A 15,334-nucleotide genomic window follows, 5' to 3' on the forward strand; every position below is an offset into this window, starting at 1 on the left:
GAATAGCTTGGTATTTTTTAGGGGCTATGCTTTTTTCTTTTTAGTGAACTAATATTAGTTTTTTTTTAAGGGAAGCAAGAATGTAGAAGAACTCTTCCACCATTCCAGCAAAAAAAAAAATGCAGCCTTGATGTCCAAACTTTGTCACCCATTAGTGGAAGGGTTTGAAATACAGGAAAGTCAACAGGCAGCCTGAATTGGTGTCATGAACAAAGTCATGTTGAAATAATAAAATGACCATGCAGAGCAGCATAATTACAGCCTGTCCTTGTTGGCCTTTCAAAAAGTCATCAAGTACAAATGAGCAGCTCTTTGTTCTGCTGTCTTGTAGGCAGTAAGTCGCCTTCCTTACCATAGCTTCTGTCAGTCTCATTCTCTCTTACAACCATTGATCATCCAAATCCCTCCAATAAATATTCCACTTGCTTTCCTGGATCTCAAGGGTGTCTTAGGATCACAGAATTAGAGCTGGAAGGAACCTTAGAGGCTGTGGAATCCAACTTCCTTCATTTTACAGATAGGGAAACTGAAGCACAGAGCATTTATGTGACTTGCCTGGGTCACATAGCTGGTAAGTATCCGAGGCAAGATTTGAACAGTCTTACTGACTCCAAGTTCATTGCCCTGTTCTCTAAGCCAAGCTGCCTCTCAGTTTCAGCTGGAATTTTCCTTGTTTGTTTCAAAGATGGTTTTTATCACTTTTTTGGCTGTCCTCTGAGCCTGCAGAACTGCCTCTCTCTCGTTACTGGTATTGAGTGGCCTTTCTGGGTCTCATTTTCAAATTGATTCAACAAATGTTAAGTACCTGCTATGCTCAAAGGACTGGATCAGGCATTGGGGACACAAGAACAAAAAATGGAAAATATAGTCCCCTCCTTTAAGGAGCTAATGGGGAGCACAACATATAAAGAACAACAAGAGAAAAAAATAGGAGAGGAGAGAGAAGAGGAGAGGAAAATTAAGGGGATCAAGAGAAACTTCCTGCAGGAGGGGGCCCCTGAGCTGAGCCTTGAAGGAGGACAAGGGTTTTAAGAGACAAGGAAGAAGATTGAACCACATCAAATTCAGACCTCAATGTCACCTAAAAAGAATTAAAAACAGAATTGAAAAGTGAATAAGCATAGGACTGACTGATATCAAGAACTAAAACAAAGCCAGCTAACTTGGGGTACATACAGTGCAGTATGTGAACTCTAATATCTGAACAGTCAGATAATGGACTAAAGATTCCTTCTTACCTATTTATAGAGGGATTATCTCCAAAGCAGATATTTTCTTAAGGGGGGATGGAAATCAATGAAGAAAGCACAAATAGGAAAGTAGGCAGGCAAATTAAAGTTTCTGAAATTGGCAATCAACATATAGTACCTAGATTAAAATTACCCTCCACAGCATTGTTTTATACACAGTACTATAGGAATCAATAGTTATTTTGTGTATCCACAAGGGACATTCAAATGATGTGCATAAGTCTTCTCTATTCTGGCGCAGTTTTTCACATAATTGTGCTGCTCCTGAAGTTACTGTCCTATTTTTCTTCTTGCTTTTACTGTTATACTTATTTTTAAAGTATGTTTTGTTTTTACATTACAAATGTGTCCAGATTGTCCCTACCCTGTAAGAGCTCTCTTGTAACAAAGTTAAAGAATTAAAGCTGATGACTTCCTCTGAAAGTGCATACACTATTTCACACCTGCAGCCCCCCAACCTCTCTATTTTTAAAGTGTTTTTAATGAACAGAATCCTATTCTCTCTCTCTCTCTCTCTCTCTCTCTCTCTCTCTCTCTCTCTCTCTCTCTCTCTCTCATCTTCCAGTGCATTGAAACAAAAAGAAAATAAAAACAAATGCTTTGTAAAAAAAAATTCATGTTCAAGCAATTTGTCGCTGTCATACTTTTGTGGTGCAGTACCCCAAGCCCTGGCCTTAAATGGGCTGAATTCAATCTTTGATTTGTTTCATCCCTACCTGGAGTTTCTTCTAGGAACTCTCATAATATAGTTCTAATATGCTTCACCTGCAGGTCTCCATGGCTGTGGGTAAAAAGATCCCCAGCCCCTGCACAAGGCATAAGGGATGCAGGATAGTCTTTCTCTAACTGCATGATTTGGAAAACACACAAAGAATTCATAGTAGCTTATAAACAATTAATATAGTTCTTCTGCCTCTCTGGTAGATTCTACCTTCTTCCCAGAACCCTAAATGGTCCGCCAAGATTCCTGGTGCCACCCTGTGATTTAGCTTGCTTCGGAAGAGAAATTAACATGGGGTAGCTTCAAAGGCAATGCCTCACATTCCAGTGAATCCTGGGTTCAACCCAGGAAGGCCTATTGGCTCACAGGACTACCTCCAAGGGCTTGGACTATCTCTGGAAGTATGGTGTTTCTAGGAAGGCCACTTCCTTTCTTTTGGACCTGTACTCTATCTAAATGACTCACAGTAGTAATAGAGGGCAAAGTTGAGGGGCGTTTTTGCTCCCCTATATCCTGCACTCTCTTGTTGCTCCTCCACTTCAAGGGTAATCTACAATTCAGTGATGTCAAACTTTAATAGAAATGGATCCTTGTGGGCTGTATGTTGATTTAGAAAACCACAAATTAACATCATGTCTGCTGTATTGGATTTTTATTTATTTTGTTAAACATTCTTAAATTCTACTTTAGTTCAGCCCAGGAACTAGGACTTTTGCTGGTCCATTGCTACTGTCAGTCAGCCTCAAATTTGAAAACTCTGAACAGAATTATCTTCTCCCCAAGAAGCTAGTATTACTCACAAGCTCCCCCTTCTTTTACTAGAAGTCTGTTCTCCAGTATTCTCTTCTCTCCACAAGGCTCTATTGGCATTCCCATCTCTCTATAGAAGGCTGGGTTACAGAACTCTCAAACTTAGGATGGCTAGAGAGGCAACCCTAAGATTAGTGTTGCCTAGGTACTCTCCCTTCTCTCTCTGGGAAATTGGATTACCAAATCCTCTAGGAATTTGACACTGCACAGGAAATACCCCCTTTTCTGTCCCAGGAGCTGGATCTCAAGCCCCCCATCATTTGGCCACCAGGTTCTATTCTCCTGGAGCCACATGGTTGGGAGCATATATAACTGGTCACTGCCTCTGCCTGGGTCCAGGAACTCAAGATACAGAAACTCTTGGTATTATACCACTTTCCCCAGCTATTGCTCCACTAGTGGGGTAGGGGTGGGGAGTGGAGAGTAGGTCCCAGAGTAGGGGGTAGGTATTCAGGTATCACATCTTCTCCCTGCCTCACCAAAGTCAACTCTCAGGTCTTTTGTCTCAGCCTTTCTCTAGATTTCTCAAAAAAAAAAAAAGGAGCTGAATATAACTCACTTTTTTTTTGTAGTCCCAGAAAAATAGGTGGTCCCAAACCAGAGTAATCTAAGTCCAATTAATTCCTAGTTGATGACACTTCCAGAAGTGTCCTCATCCTCATTCAGGTGTTACTTGGGAAACATCAGTAAATGTTGCTTGTCGGCTCCACGAGGTTGTCAGTGGACATGTCCACACCCACCATAGGAATACATTATTGAAGACTCCAAGCCTTCCCACCCTATCAGCCCATCAAATTGTTCATGTTGCTCAATGAGTACTGGATCAACCCACTACACTTGAATTAATGGTGGACACTGAAAGAGAGTTTCTGTTCTGTTCTGCTGAAATGGAACTCTTACAGCCGACCAGTAAATGTCTACTTCCCAAATCCATTGTTTTTTCCTCAAATCTCATTGTTCTTATCCCTCCTGATATTATGGACCACCTTCTCATTCCTGAAACTTTCCTGTCCTTTGGTCTTCTTGACATTATGTTCTCACAGCAATCTAATAGTAGTTTTTGGACAATTGCACTTGTTTCACTTCAGAGTATGGTTGTTAGCCTGGGGATAAAGCGGGGGTATGTAGAAGGATAGGGGCAGGGGCTAAATCTACCATTTCATAGATATAAGAAACTCTCAGGAGAGTAAATGTCCTCCACTAAGACAGGTTGCCATCTTCTCTGCAACTTATAGTCTTAAGGATTTTGCTTCACACGAACAGCTTGGGCTTCAAGGTCACACAGCCAATCTGCATCAAGAGAACAGCTGTTCAAGGCCAGCACTATCTTTTATCTTTTATTTGTATTATCAGTAGGGAAGGGTAGGATGTGTTTCTAAACTATCTACTCCTATTTGGGATGCAAACCAAAGAAACAAAACATACACAAGTCTTTATAAACTGCGTTGGAGTCCATCTCAAAAAAGAGTAGGATGATAGACAGGCATAGGTACTTTTCAAATGTTACTTTTGTTTTTGTTTTCCCCCATAAATCTGTGAAGGTCGGGGGAGGTGTATACAGGGTCTGCTGGTAGGAAAAAAACAGAATGAAAAACAAACTTTGATTTCCCAGAATGCTCTTGGCCAAAGGCATGTGGCAGGAAGTACCAAGTACGTTTCTGGGAGAGAAAAGGTGGCTGGGAGGAAAAAGGAAGAATAGAGAGAAAAAATATGACAGGACAGAGAAGAGCTTTCCATGTTGCATCACCAGCTTGGGGATAAAGAGGTCTTGGTAAAAGTGGTACCATAAGATCACTCACAGAGAGTGTTGGCAGGAGGAGCAGCATCAGATGACTGCTGGGCAGGTAGCAGTATGGATGTGGTAATAATAATGAACAGGAAGGGTGATCAGTATGAGGGACTGAAGAAGTTATATTTGCCATAGGACCAGTGAGTACTGTGGGACAGTGAGATGGTGCAGTGGATAGAGTATGAGAATTGGAATCAGGAAGACTCATCTTCCTGAGTTCAAATCTGGCCTCAGACACTTACTAGCTGGGCAAGTCATTAACCTTATTTGCCTCAGTTCCTCATCTGTAAAATGAACTGGATAAGTAAATGGCAAAACTATTACAGTATCTTTGCCAAGGAAACCCCAAATGGGGTCACAGAGAGTTGGACATGATTGAAACAACTGAACAACAACAAAAGTGATCATAGTCCATTCAGGCTCTTCCCAGAGACTCGCCCTAAGGCAATATGAGTTTTCAGAAACTGAGATGAAATGATTCTGGGTGGACAGGGGAAAAGAAATGTCACCAAGCAGAACTCAAGGCTGATTAACTCCTATTGCATTCATGAAGGGGAATTAGAATGCTAGCCCTTTCTGTGTCCTGAAAATGCTTTAAAGTGACTTTGCTATGTTCATTGCTATTTTAAATAAATACCTTATGTTCAAAAGCCTTGGAAACCTTGTTTGTCTATTTGTTTTCCACAGGAATGGCATCTAATCCCCCTGGGGGTAGATTCAGCACAAGCCAGATTGTAATACTTTTTCCCAGAGAGAGATCCTGGGTGGGGGCATGAGTCAAAGAGATGAATTATTATTTGAAGTCCTCAAGAGAGAACCCAGTCTGACTGCCAAGAGCAGAGGGTTGAAGAGCTTGCCTTGGCACTCAGGTAACAACTGACACAGCTTGCTTGCTGGAGGCACTCCAGGGAGTACAGTAATGTCTCAAAATACCGTGGTGTCTGTGTAGGAGAGAGTCCAGGGGCCAGTGCTAGAACTAGGCTAGGCATTTTGAGAGCAGTACTGTGGTGGAAAGTGCACTGTCTCTGGAGTCAGAGAACCTGGGTTCAAATCCCACCTCTAATGCAGACCACATTTTGCCTTAACCTCCCTAGGGCTCAGATTGGGGTAAGTGGCTTCGAAGGTGCCTTCCCCCTTTAAATTTATGGCCCCGTGAATGTGCAAATAGAACTATAAACACTGGTCATGGGCAAAGTTTGGTAACATGTCTCCCCCCCCCCCAATCTTTGCCCTGGGCTTGAAAATTATATTAACTACAGCTTAATATTCTTTGCAAAAAGCTTATATTCAAAAATACACTAAAGAGTTTCAGAAGAATCTGGTATGGAGATTCAGAGCCCAGCACAGGACCTCAACCATAGTAGATGTTTAATAAATATCTGTTGAATTAAAAATGGACTCAGTATATAAGTCACTTATACGAGCCCTCCTTCACCCTGCTCAGGAAACTCAATTATATAATTACTTACCTTTTGCAGGTTGCCTTCCATTTGTAGCATCTTTCAACCATAAAATATTCCATGAGGCTGAACAGATTTTTTATAAAAGGTTAACAGGGTGCTACAATGCCAGCTGCCATTTTGATATAGAATTAGGCAGAGGAAACAGAATGTGGAAGGAGAGAGAGAGAGAGAGAAAGAGAGAGAGAGAGAATGGCAGAGACACAGAGAAAGAGAGAGACAGAGACAGAGACACAGAGACAGAGATGCAGAGAAAGAGACTGACAGAGACAGAGAAAAAGAAAGTAAGAAAGGAGGGAAGGAAACATACAGAGAGAGAGAAAGAAAGAAAAAAAGAGAAAAAACGTAGCAAGAGACATAGATAAAGGTAGAAAGACAGGGAGACAGAGAGAACGAGAAATGTCTCCAAGGCACTTCACTGTGCTAGAGATTGCACTTCAACATTGTATGTTCTTGCCTTTGTAGAAGGTTAGCTCTGAGCTTGAGGAACCAGAAGGTCTTTAAGACAATTTCTATTTATCCTCCTGTTGTCATTTGCTGAGCCAACCAGTGAAGACAGAATGTTCTCAGGATTTTTGATGGTGTGGTCTGGAAGGGCAAGACTTATTCCTCAGAACTGTAAATCCCTCTTCAGACTATGTGGCAATGACATTTCCCCCTTTCCCTGAGTTTTCATACCAGCATGCACAGAACTGTGAGAACCACCTCTCCATATTGCAGAGTACATTACCTCTTCAGAGAACTACAAGGCACTTGCACATCCATCATCTCCTTTGATCTCCACAATAACCCTGTGTGTAGATAGGGTAGGTATGTTCCACTCATTTATAGATGAAGAATCCAAGGCCCAGAAGTGCTGTGACTTCCCTGAGATAACTAGTGACTGACAGTCAGCACTCGAACATAGATCTTATGCAGCTAGATCCATTCTCCTATTCACCAGAGAATCTTACTCCCTCTTTTATTACTAACAAAATGCCATTATTTCAATATTATTTTTCCCATGTAAATGTGGCTGTCTAGTATTCATTCTGTGCTGATTTTGTGATGTGCTCAGGTTAGTGGCACAAGTGAGCTTTAAGTGAGGACATAGATTTGCTTCATATTCTGGCCTTAGAAAGAGATTGACTTGCTATCCTGAGAGGGTGCATGCAATGACCAACTCACTCATTCTCAAAAATCGGCTAAACATGATCGCCAGGCACAAAAATGAGTCTTCAGAAAAATTTATTGACGTTGGAAAGAGGAAGAAAAAACCCAGTTCTTGATGTGGGGTGATGTCCCTGTGTGATGGGCATCTGGGCCTCCAGTTGGCAGCCATGACCCTGTTTGCAGTGTGTGACTTTGTTTTGCCTCAGAATCTCTGGATCCATGATGCACTTGCTCAAATTCAGCCTTCTGCCCCCATCGTAGAAAAGCTGATGTGCATCCTTCTGTGGCTAACTAGTAGAGAACAGTGAAGGCATAGAACAGAGTGTAGCATCTGGATCCTAAGCTAAAGTCTTCTTTCTCCCTCCTTAGAAACAACATTCTATAAAGCATCTCCCAGGCAGTAGGTTTCTGAAGCCTATCATTGTTATATTGTGAGATATGGAAAAACATCTGGGGAGGAAAGAAACAGTTTCAAGAATAGGGAGAGTTGGGAGTAGGGGGGGAGTCAAAGACAGGAAGTCACATGCATGAAGGCTCTACTAATTTCTAGTTCCATCCCCTTCCCCTCATTCAATGCCCATAATTGAAGAAAAAGATCAAATATGACATTGAGTAGCTTCTAAATGTCACTCCTTTTATTTGGGAATTCCCTGGACAATGCTGCCATTGATATGATTTATGAATTAGCTAGACTCACATCTGGCTGAGAGAGCATTGAGCTTTTGTCCTTCACTTAACCTCTGGGTTTTGGTGACACTTGACCTACTTCAGTTTTTTCTCAGGAGGAAAGTTAGTCCTGGGCACAACTTCAGACAGAGGAGTTTGGCTGGAAGAAGACACTTGGGATCTGAGGCCACATAGAAAAAATAGTTCATAATGTTAGGAGAAAATATGGGGGTTCAGGATAAGTAAATGGACACAGGGAGGAATGCTTTAGAAAACAAGGTAGACCTAAACATTATCTATCTTTGAAGCTTTAGAATCTTTTCATGGCCCAACTTTATTTGTACATCCTTAATTATCACCTTGAAATTGAATGCAGCAATGAACTGTACTCCATTTCCCTCCTATCTGACAGGCTTAACCAGATTCCTCCATATACATGTTGATGTTCTTGTCCTCATATGTACCTTCTTTACCATTCCCCAGATCATTTGATATATTTCTCTTTTCATCCTTCCTCTGTGTTCTCAAAAGATTGTTTCTCAAGTATCCTCTCCATCCAAAGGTATATTCAAGGGGAATGCTTCTCTTAGCTATAACTAGGTTCATCATGCTGTTTGGGGTGATAACTACTTAAACTGTGGCCCAAGTCCCCACTTAGTGCATCATTCCATTGCAAGGCATGTATAGAAGACATAACCCCATTAGGAAATGGCATTTAATTAATATATGAAGCAATAGAAATACAAAATAAAATGATCAAGTGGAAATAAAAAACATTCTCTGCACCTATACACAAAGGGTTTCAAACCTCCTATATCTCCAGAAGAGCAGGAACTTAATTCCATTTCATTCCATCTGATTCCTTGTCTCAGAAGGGCACAGTCACTTCCCATTTATATGCTGAGAAGTAAGCCCTTAGTATGCACTGGTCTGCTTCTTGGGGACTCTTCTTTAGGGCAGGCTGAAAAAAGGTTGACTGACAGCTTTCACCCTCAGCTCAGCTCTGTGGTTATCATCATCTTGGTCCAGACAGTATTTAGAGGTTCACGATGCCATTCATTGCCCTGTCTCCTGTGCGTGATATTTCTCTAACTCTAATGTCGGGTCACTCCCTGAAGTCTACTTTACAATCTTTCCAAGTTGTGGAGGTTCCTCAATTGCCCATAGCTTTCATCTGGTGATGAATGAACGAATGAATGAAAGAAAAAGCGTTTATTAAGTACTTTCTGTGCGATAGATACTGTGCTGCATGCTGTGGGTTCATGAAAAGCCTTCTGGGAAATGTAATTCAGAGAATTTCCTCTGAGGATCAAGCTTCTTTCAGCCCCAAATACAGGAAATAGGGTCCATTGTTCTTATCCTCAATATGACTATAGTGGAATCAGCAGAATCAAGACTGGGTAACTTGACAAAGTGAAGTAGATGAGGCCATTGCTTGGGATTTTAATTGTTATCTCCATAGGGAAGGTTTGGACATTCCTATTCATACCTGATTCAGAAGACTGAAGAAACTCCTGGACCTGGGTTCTTGTGGACTCATTCCAACCTTGTTGGGGATGAATGATTAGCTCATTGACTGGGCTTATCTCAGGTTTTTTAGCTCAGAGATACCTCCTTGTTGTAGGCCTATAAAGGTGAGCATCCAGTCTTGTCAACGGACATTTGAAGAGACTTAGAATAAGACCAGAGGGCTCAAAACTACGTCTTTGGGAGATTGAAGACTGTGCATGAGAAGAGAGTCCAGAAACTGACTGTCCCTATGCTCACCCCTCAAAAATCGACAGCTGTAGAGAGGCAGTAGCAGAGCTTCTTTTCCTGAGAAATAGCTGCAGCTGAGAGCAGTGGTGGAGTCACAAGAATTTCTGGGCTCCTGGGCCCAGCTGGAGAGAGTCGGTGGTAGAAACTCTCAGAGATGATAGCCGTGGAGAAGGGATCACAGGGCCCTGTAGTGGGAATGTCTGAAGCTCAGAGCTCTGGAGGAATGTCAAGAATTCCAAGACCCAGTCTTAGAGAGAAAGAAAGGGAATTCCTGGGCTAAGAGGTGGCAGTAGCCAAAGGCAGATTAAAGTGGCAAGAGAGACTGGCCCCAAGCATCTTGTAGAGAAGAAGAATGAATGCATGGACCTGGAGCAAACCGAGCTCTCTCTTACTGAGAGAATCAATTATCAGATGGTGTAGATTGGACGGTAAGGAAATTGCCTTAATTTGTTTTGTACATATAACATAGGTACTCTATAGCAAATCCAAGTTTGCTTTCCTTCTAGGTGGCATTCAAACCATTAGGGCATTTCTATAAAGCTAGAAGTCTGTGATCCCTGGGGTGGAGGTAGAGTTCAATGGAATATCAAGGCAGGCTGACTGTGTAGCAACTGTAAGTTCATCTCCATTCCCTGGGAATCTGAACCTTTATTAATCTGGAGACATGTTGTCTTATGTCAAGTTGGTCCCAAATGAAAGTTCTGGACCTTTATGTTCCTCATTGCAATGAATACAAATGTCTTTCATCTCTCATAGCTTTAATTTCTGGGGCTACAAGGTTAAGTTAGAATCATGATCCAGGGGCAGTGAGGTGGCACAGTGGATAGAGCACCAGCCCTGGATTCAGGAGGACCTGAGTTCAAATCTGGCCTTAGACACATAACACTTATTAGCTGTGTGACCCTGGGCAAGTCACTTAACCTCATTGCCTAACCCCCCCCCCAAAAAAAAAGAATCATGATCCAGTTTCAACTGGGTCACCCCAAAAACCATCATTTGCTTCTCCTCTTTCTTCACAGTCAAGCAATGGTAAATCCAGTGGTGTTTTTGTCTGCTTGTTTCCTCTCTGCTCCTAAATTAACCAGCCAAGCCCTCCTGGAATGTAGGGACTCTCAATCTATCTCACTGACAGAACCCATCCCGTATAACTAATAATAGGGACTGATGTTAGGCCAGCCAGGTAATGGGAGGACCCAACTTTCTTTCCTTTGCTACTATCATGTCTCCTCCCACCAAGCCATGAAGCAACTATCAATCTCATCAGATCCTGCTTTCCAGCAAAAATGTTTTAAGCCAGATGCAGGCTGGCCCCAGATCTGGAGGTCACATATGGAGAAATGGAATCAATGAGACAAATGATTTTCACTTTTCACTATGTATAAACAACCACTAAAGGATATGTGAACAAATATTCAGGAAGAATATACAGGTGCATTTCTTCAGGTTTCTGCTCCTAAGGATGCACTTAGGTAATTGCCAATGAAGACATTTGGGAGAATAAACATTTCATTAAATCTGAAGAACAACTCTTCCTTTCTTGGTTTTTGTTGTTTAGTGATTTTCAGTCATGTCTGACTCTTCGTGACTTTGTTTGGCAAAGATACTGGAGTAGTTTGCCATTTCATTCTCTAGCTCACTTTACAAATGAGGAACTGAGGCAAACAGGGTTAAGCGACTTGCCTGGGGTCACATAGTTAGTGTCTGAGGCCAGATTTGAACTCATGAGAATGAGCATTATTCATTGCAAGCCCAATGCTAGCTGCCCCTTCCTTTCTTGATAGTGAACTATGTAAGATTGTCCCCAAAGTAGACCCTCAGGCACCTGACTTCCCTCCATTCCAGGCCTTCGTGGCTAAAGGCTATGTCTAAGGCACTCACACCAAGTGGTCTAGATTATTGCAAAGGTCTCTTCATTAGTCTTCCTGCCTCAGGTCTCTCCCTATTCCAGTACATCCTACACAATGCTGCCGAAACAATTTTCCTTAAGTGCAGATCTGGCCGTGTGAATTCCAACTCGATCAATTCCCATGGCTTCCTGTTGCCTCTAAAATCAAATATAAACTCGATCGGCTGTCAATGAAATCTTGTCCCCAGTTTTCTGTCCAGTCAAACTGGCCATCCACATGACATGCCTCCTTTCCTCTCCATGCCTTTGCACTGGCTATTGTCCGTACCTGGAATGCATCCCCTCTTCACCTCTGTCTCAGAATCTTCTCTTCCTTTAATGCTCAGCTCAAGCCCATCTTCTGTGTGAAGTCTTTCCTGATCCACTGGACCATTGGCACCCTCCCTCCCCAACTACCCTGCATTTTTATTCTCTTCACATTTATTCTATATATATTTGTAAGTGTCCTTGCAATTCCTCAATTAGAATGTAAGCTCCTTGCTAGCAGGGGTTGCTTCATCTTTTAATATCATGTCCCCAGCGCCTTGCACGATGCCTAGCACACAATAGACACCTGACAAATGTTTGCTTACTCGCTTGATGATGTCATGATCTAATCAACCCCTGGAGGGCTGGGAAGAACGCACCACAAATAAGACACCTAAATACAGATCTTCAGGGTAGAAAGTGCAACTCTTTGGAATGTGAGAGGTGGCTGCTAGCAACCTCAAGTTTCTCTCTTTTTCCAGAGAAGTTGAGACTTTAGGCCACCCCCTTTGCCTGGAATGCACTCCCTCCTCACTGCTGCCTCTTGGAATCTCGATTTTTTTAAATCAAAAGTCAACTCAAAAGCCTCCTCCCTTGGAGACCTCTTTTGATCCTCCCAGTCTCTAGTTCTTGGCCTCATGAAATGATTTTGTATTTGATTTTTAATACATGATGTGTACACTTATATGTGTATATGTTGTCTCCCTAGATAGAATGTAAGCTTTTCAGGACAAAGACCCTTTCATTTTTGTCTGTGTATCCCTAACACCTAGCACAGGATCTGGCATACAGTAGACATTTGATAAACACTTTCTGCTCGACTGATGAGGCTGTAAGACAGAGGTAAGTCAGTTAAGCACTGATTAAGTGCCTCATATGTGCCAAGTTCTGGGGATACAAAGAAACGGAAAACCAGGACCCATTCTCAAGGAGCTCACAGTCGAATTGGGGAGATGACGTACCAACAACTCTATACAAACAAGCTGTGTACCACCAAGGTTGGAGAAGCTCACAGAGGGACGACTCTAGCTTTAAGGGGGCTCAGTGGAAAGGCTTCTTGCAGAAGGTGGGATTTTAGCTAAAACTTGAAGAAAGCCAGAAGGCAGGATCAAAGAGGAAGAGAATTCCAGCCATCAAGGAAAGCTATAAAAATGCATGGAGTTGGGGGATGAGTGTCTTGTGGGACTAATAGCTGGGAGGTCAGTGTTGCTGGATTGTACAGCATAAAGCAAAGGAAGATGGGAAGGGCCCCAGGTTATGAAGAACTTTAAAAACCAGGGGATTTTATATTAAATCCTCGAAGTAATAGGGAAGCAGTGGAGTTTATTGACTAGGGAGTGGTGGCACAGTTGGACGTGCACTTTAAGGAAGGTCACTGAGAGCTAAGTCTCCACTCGTGGACTGGAGCAGGGGGAGCCTTGCCCAGCTGTTGCAGTCAAACTTGGCCATAGAATTTGGAGAAAGGGAAATAAATATGAAAGATCTGAGGTAAATAGGACTTAATGGTCAGCAGTCCATTTCCTGAGACTTAGAGAGGTTGTGACTTATTCGATGTCACACAGGCAGAAAGCATCAGAAGGAGGATTTGAACCCTAATCCTCCAACTCCAAAGGCTGTCCTCTTCCATAACAACATCCTACCTTCCTATCCTCATCTAGTTCATTTCCCTTCCTTCCAGGCAATGCTTCCCCTAACTCATTCTCTCCCCGCCCCCAACTTGATAGCATTTTATTTCTTCCAATTACATGTAAAGATAATTTTCAATATTCACTTTTATAAGATTTTGAGTTTCAAATTCTCCCCCCCCAACTCATTCTTGATAGAAATTATCTCCTCTGATCCTCAAAGATACCTAATGTGGGAACTCCTAATTACTTTGTTATTGTGTTCTAGTATTGCACATAAGGTAGCTAGTTAGTGAAGTGGATAGAGCTTGGAGTCAGGAAGACTCATCATCTTGAGTTCAAATCTGGCCTCAGACACTTACTAGCTGTGTGACAAGTCACTTAGTCCTGCTTGCCTCAGTTTCCACATCTGTAAAATGAGATGGAGAAGAAAATGGCAAACGACTCCATTATCTTTGCCAAGAAAACCCCAAATAGAGTCACAAAGAGTTGGACAGGACTGAAATGGCTTAACTGCAACAAACATATTATACTTTAGGTTCATGTGTGTATGTGTGTGGAAAGGATTGATGAGATATAAAATGGCTAAATGCCAGACCTATTTCATTTTGTCCTAAGAGCCAATCTCAGAATGGACCCAAAGCTAGTAGTTTAATTTAGCTAAACGAAATTTCCCAGCTAAGTAAGTAATGCTGGCTAACAGGTTGAAAAACATACCCAAAGCCATAATGTTTGGGCCAGCTGTACTCCCTTCTCAGAAAGGCTCCTTAATAAAAAAAAAACAAAAACAAAAACAACTGGCATTAATATAGTAATAAGTGACTTGTCCAGGGTCACACAGCCAGTAAGTATCTGAGGCCTCATTTGAACTTGAGAAGTTGAGTCTTTCTGACTCCTGGCCCAGTGCTAACATAGAAGATAAATGCTATTCCATAAGTACTCTATCTATTGAACCACCATAAAGAGAATAACTATGCACAAACAGTACAAGATCGTTTTGGAGGGAGATTCACTAGCACTTGGAAGATCATGAAAAGCTTCCTGTATAAATAAGGTGGTGCTTGAGGAAGAGAGAGTAGACTCAGTCTCCTATTTTTCAACTAAGCAATCACTTTTCTCCCCAGTGATTTTCCACAAACACTAGACAGCCAGATTCCAAGACTTCCCTGTGAAATCAGAGAGAAAACCAAGGACTGTTTCTTTTTCTTTACTGAAATGGGGTGGAACCTGAGGCATGCAATGCCTATGCCTTAACCATTGTGTGACAGAGGTACCTGAGACACTAAACCCCTCCAGGGGTGGGGAACCTTTGGTCTCCAGGCCACACATGACCTTCTAAGTCCTTGGGTGCAGTCTCTTGACTGAGTCCAAGTTTTACAGAACAAATCCTTTTATTAAGGGGATTTGTTCTATGAAGTTTGGATTCAGTCAAAGAGTGGCACTTGAGGACCTAGAAGGCCCATGGGTGGCCTCAAAGCTGACGCAAGTTCCCCACCCCTGGGGCTGTTTAACTCCCCTCAGGGCCCTCGCCTTTTCTGGGTCACGCCATGCCAGGACTGAGGCTGACTAGGTTAGTATAAAAGGAAAATAATCCTACAGGTTAAAGCAGGGACTATTGCTGTCCCCACATGGTCGCAAGCTGCTGAGTTTGGCTAAAAGAATGGAGCCCATTATGACTGAGGTGGATGAAGGTAGGTGTGTGTGGGGGAGGTGTTAAGGAGAGAAAATGGGTTGAAATTTAAGTAGCAGAGATGTGGAGAGTAGTTGGCGCCTGCTGTTAGACAGCCCTGATGAACTCTGATAAACTCTGAGGCACTTTCCCCACAACCTTCTAATCCTTGCCAGACACAGAGAAACTTAGCACATGATGGAAGGAGAAAGAGGAGATTCAAGAGGGGTGGAGGGAAAGCAGGGAGAACAGAGAGAAGGAGGCAGAGGTCTAGCCTAGGAG

This window comes from Phascolarctos cinereus, unplaced genomic scaffold, assembly GCF_003287225.1.
Source record: "Phascolarctos cinereus isolate Bilbo 61053 unplaced genomic scaffold, phaCin_HiC Scaffold_1;HRSCAF=81, whole genome shotgun sequence".
Lineage (NCBI taxonomy): Eukaryota > Metazoa > Chordata > Mammalia > Diprotodontia > Phascolarctidae > Phascolarctos > Phascolarctos cinereus.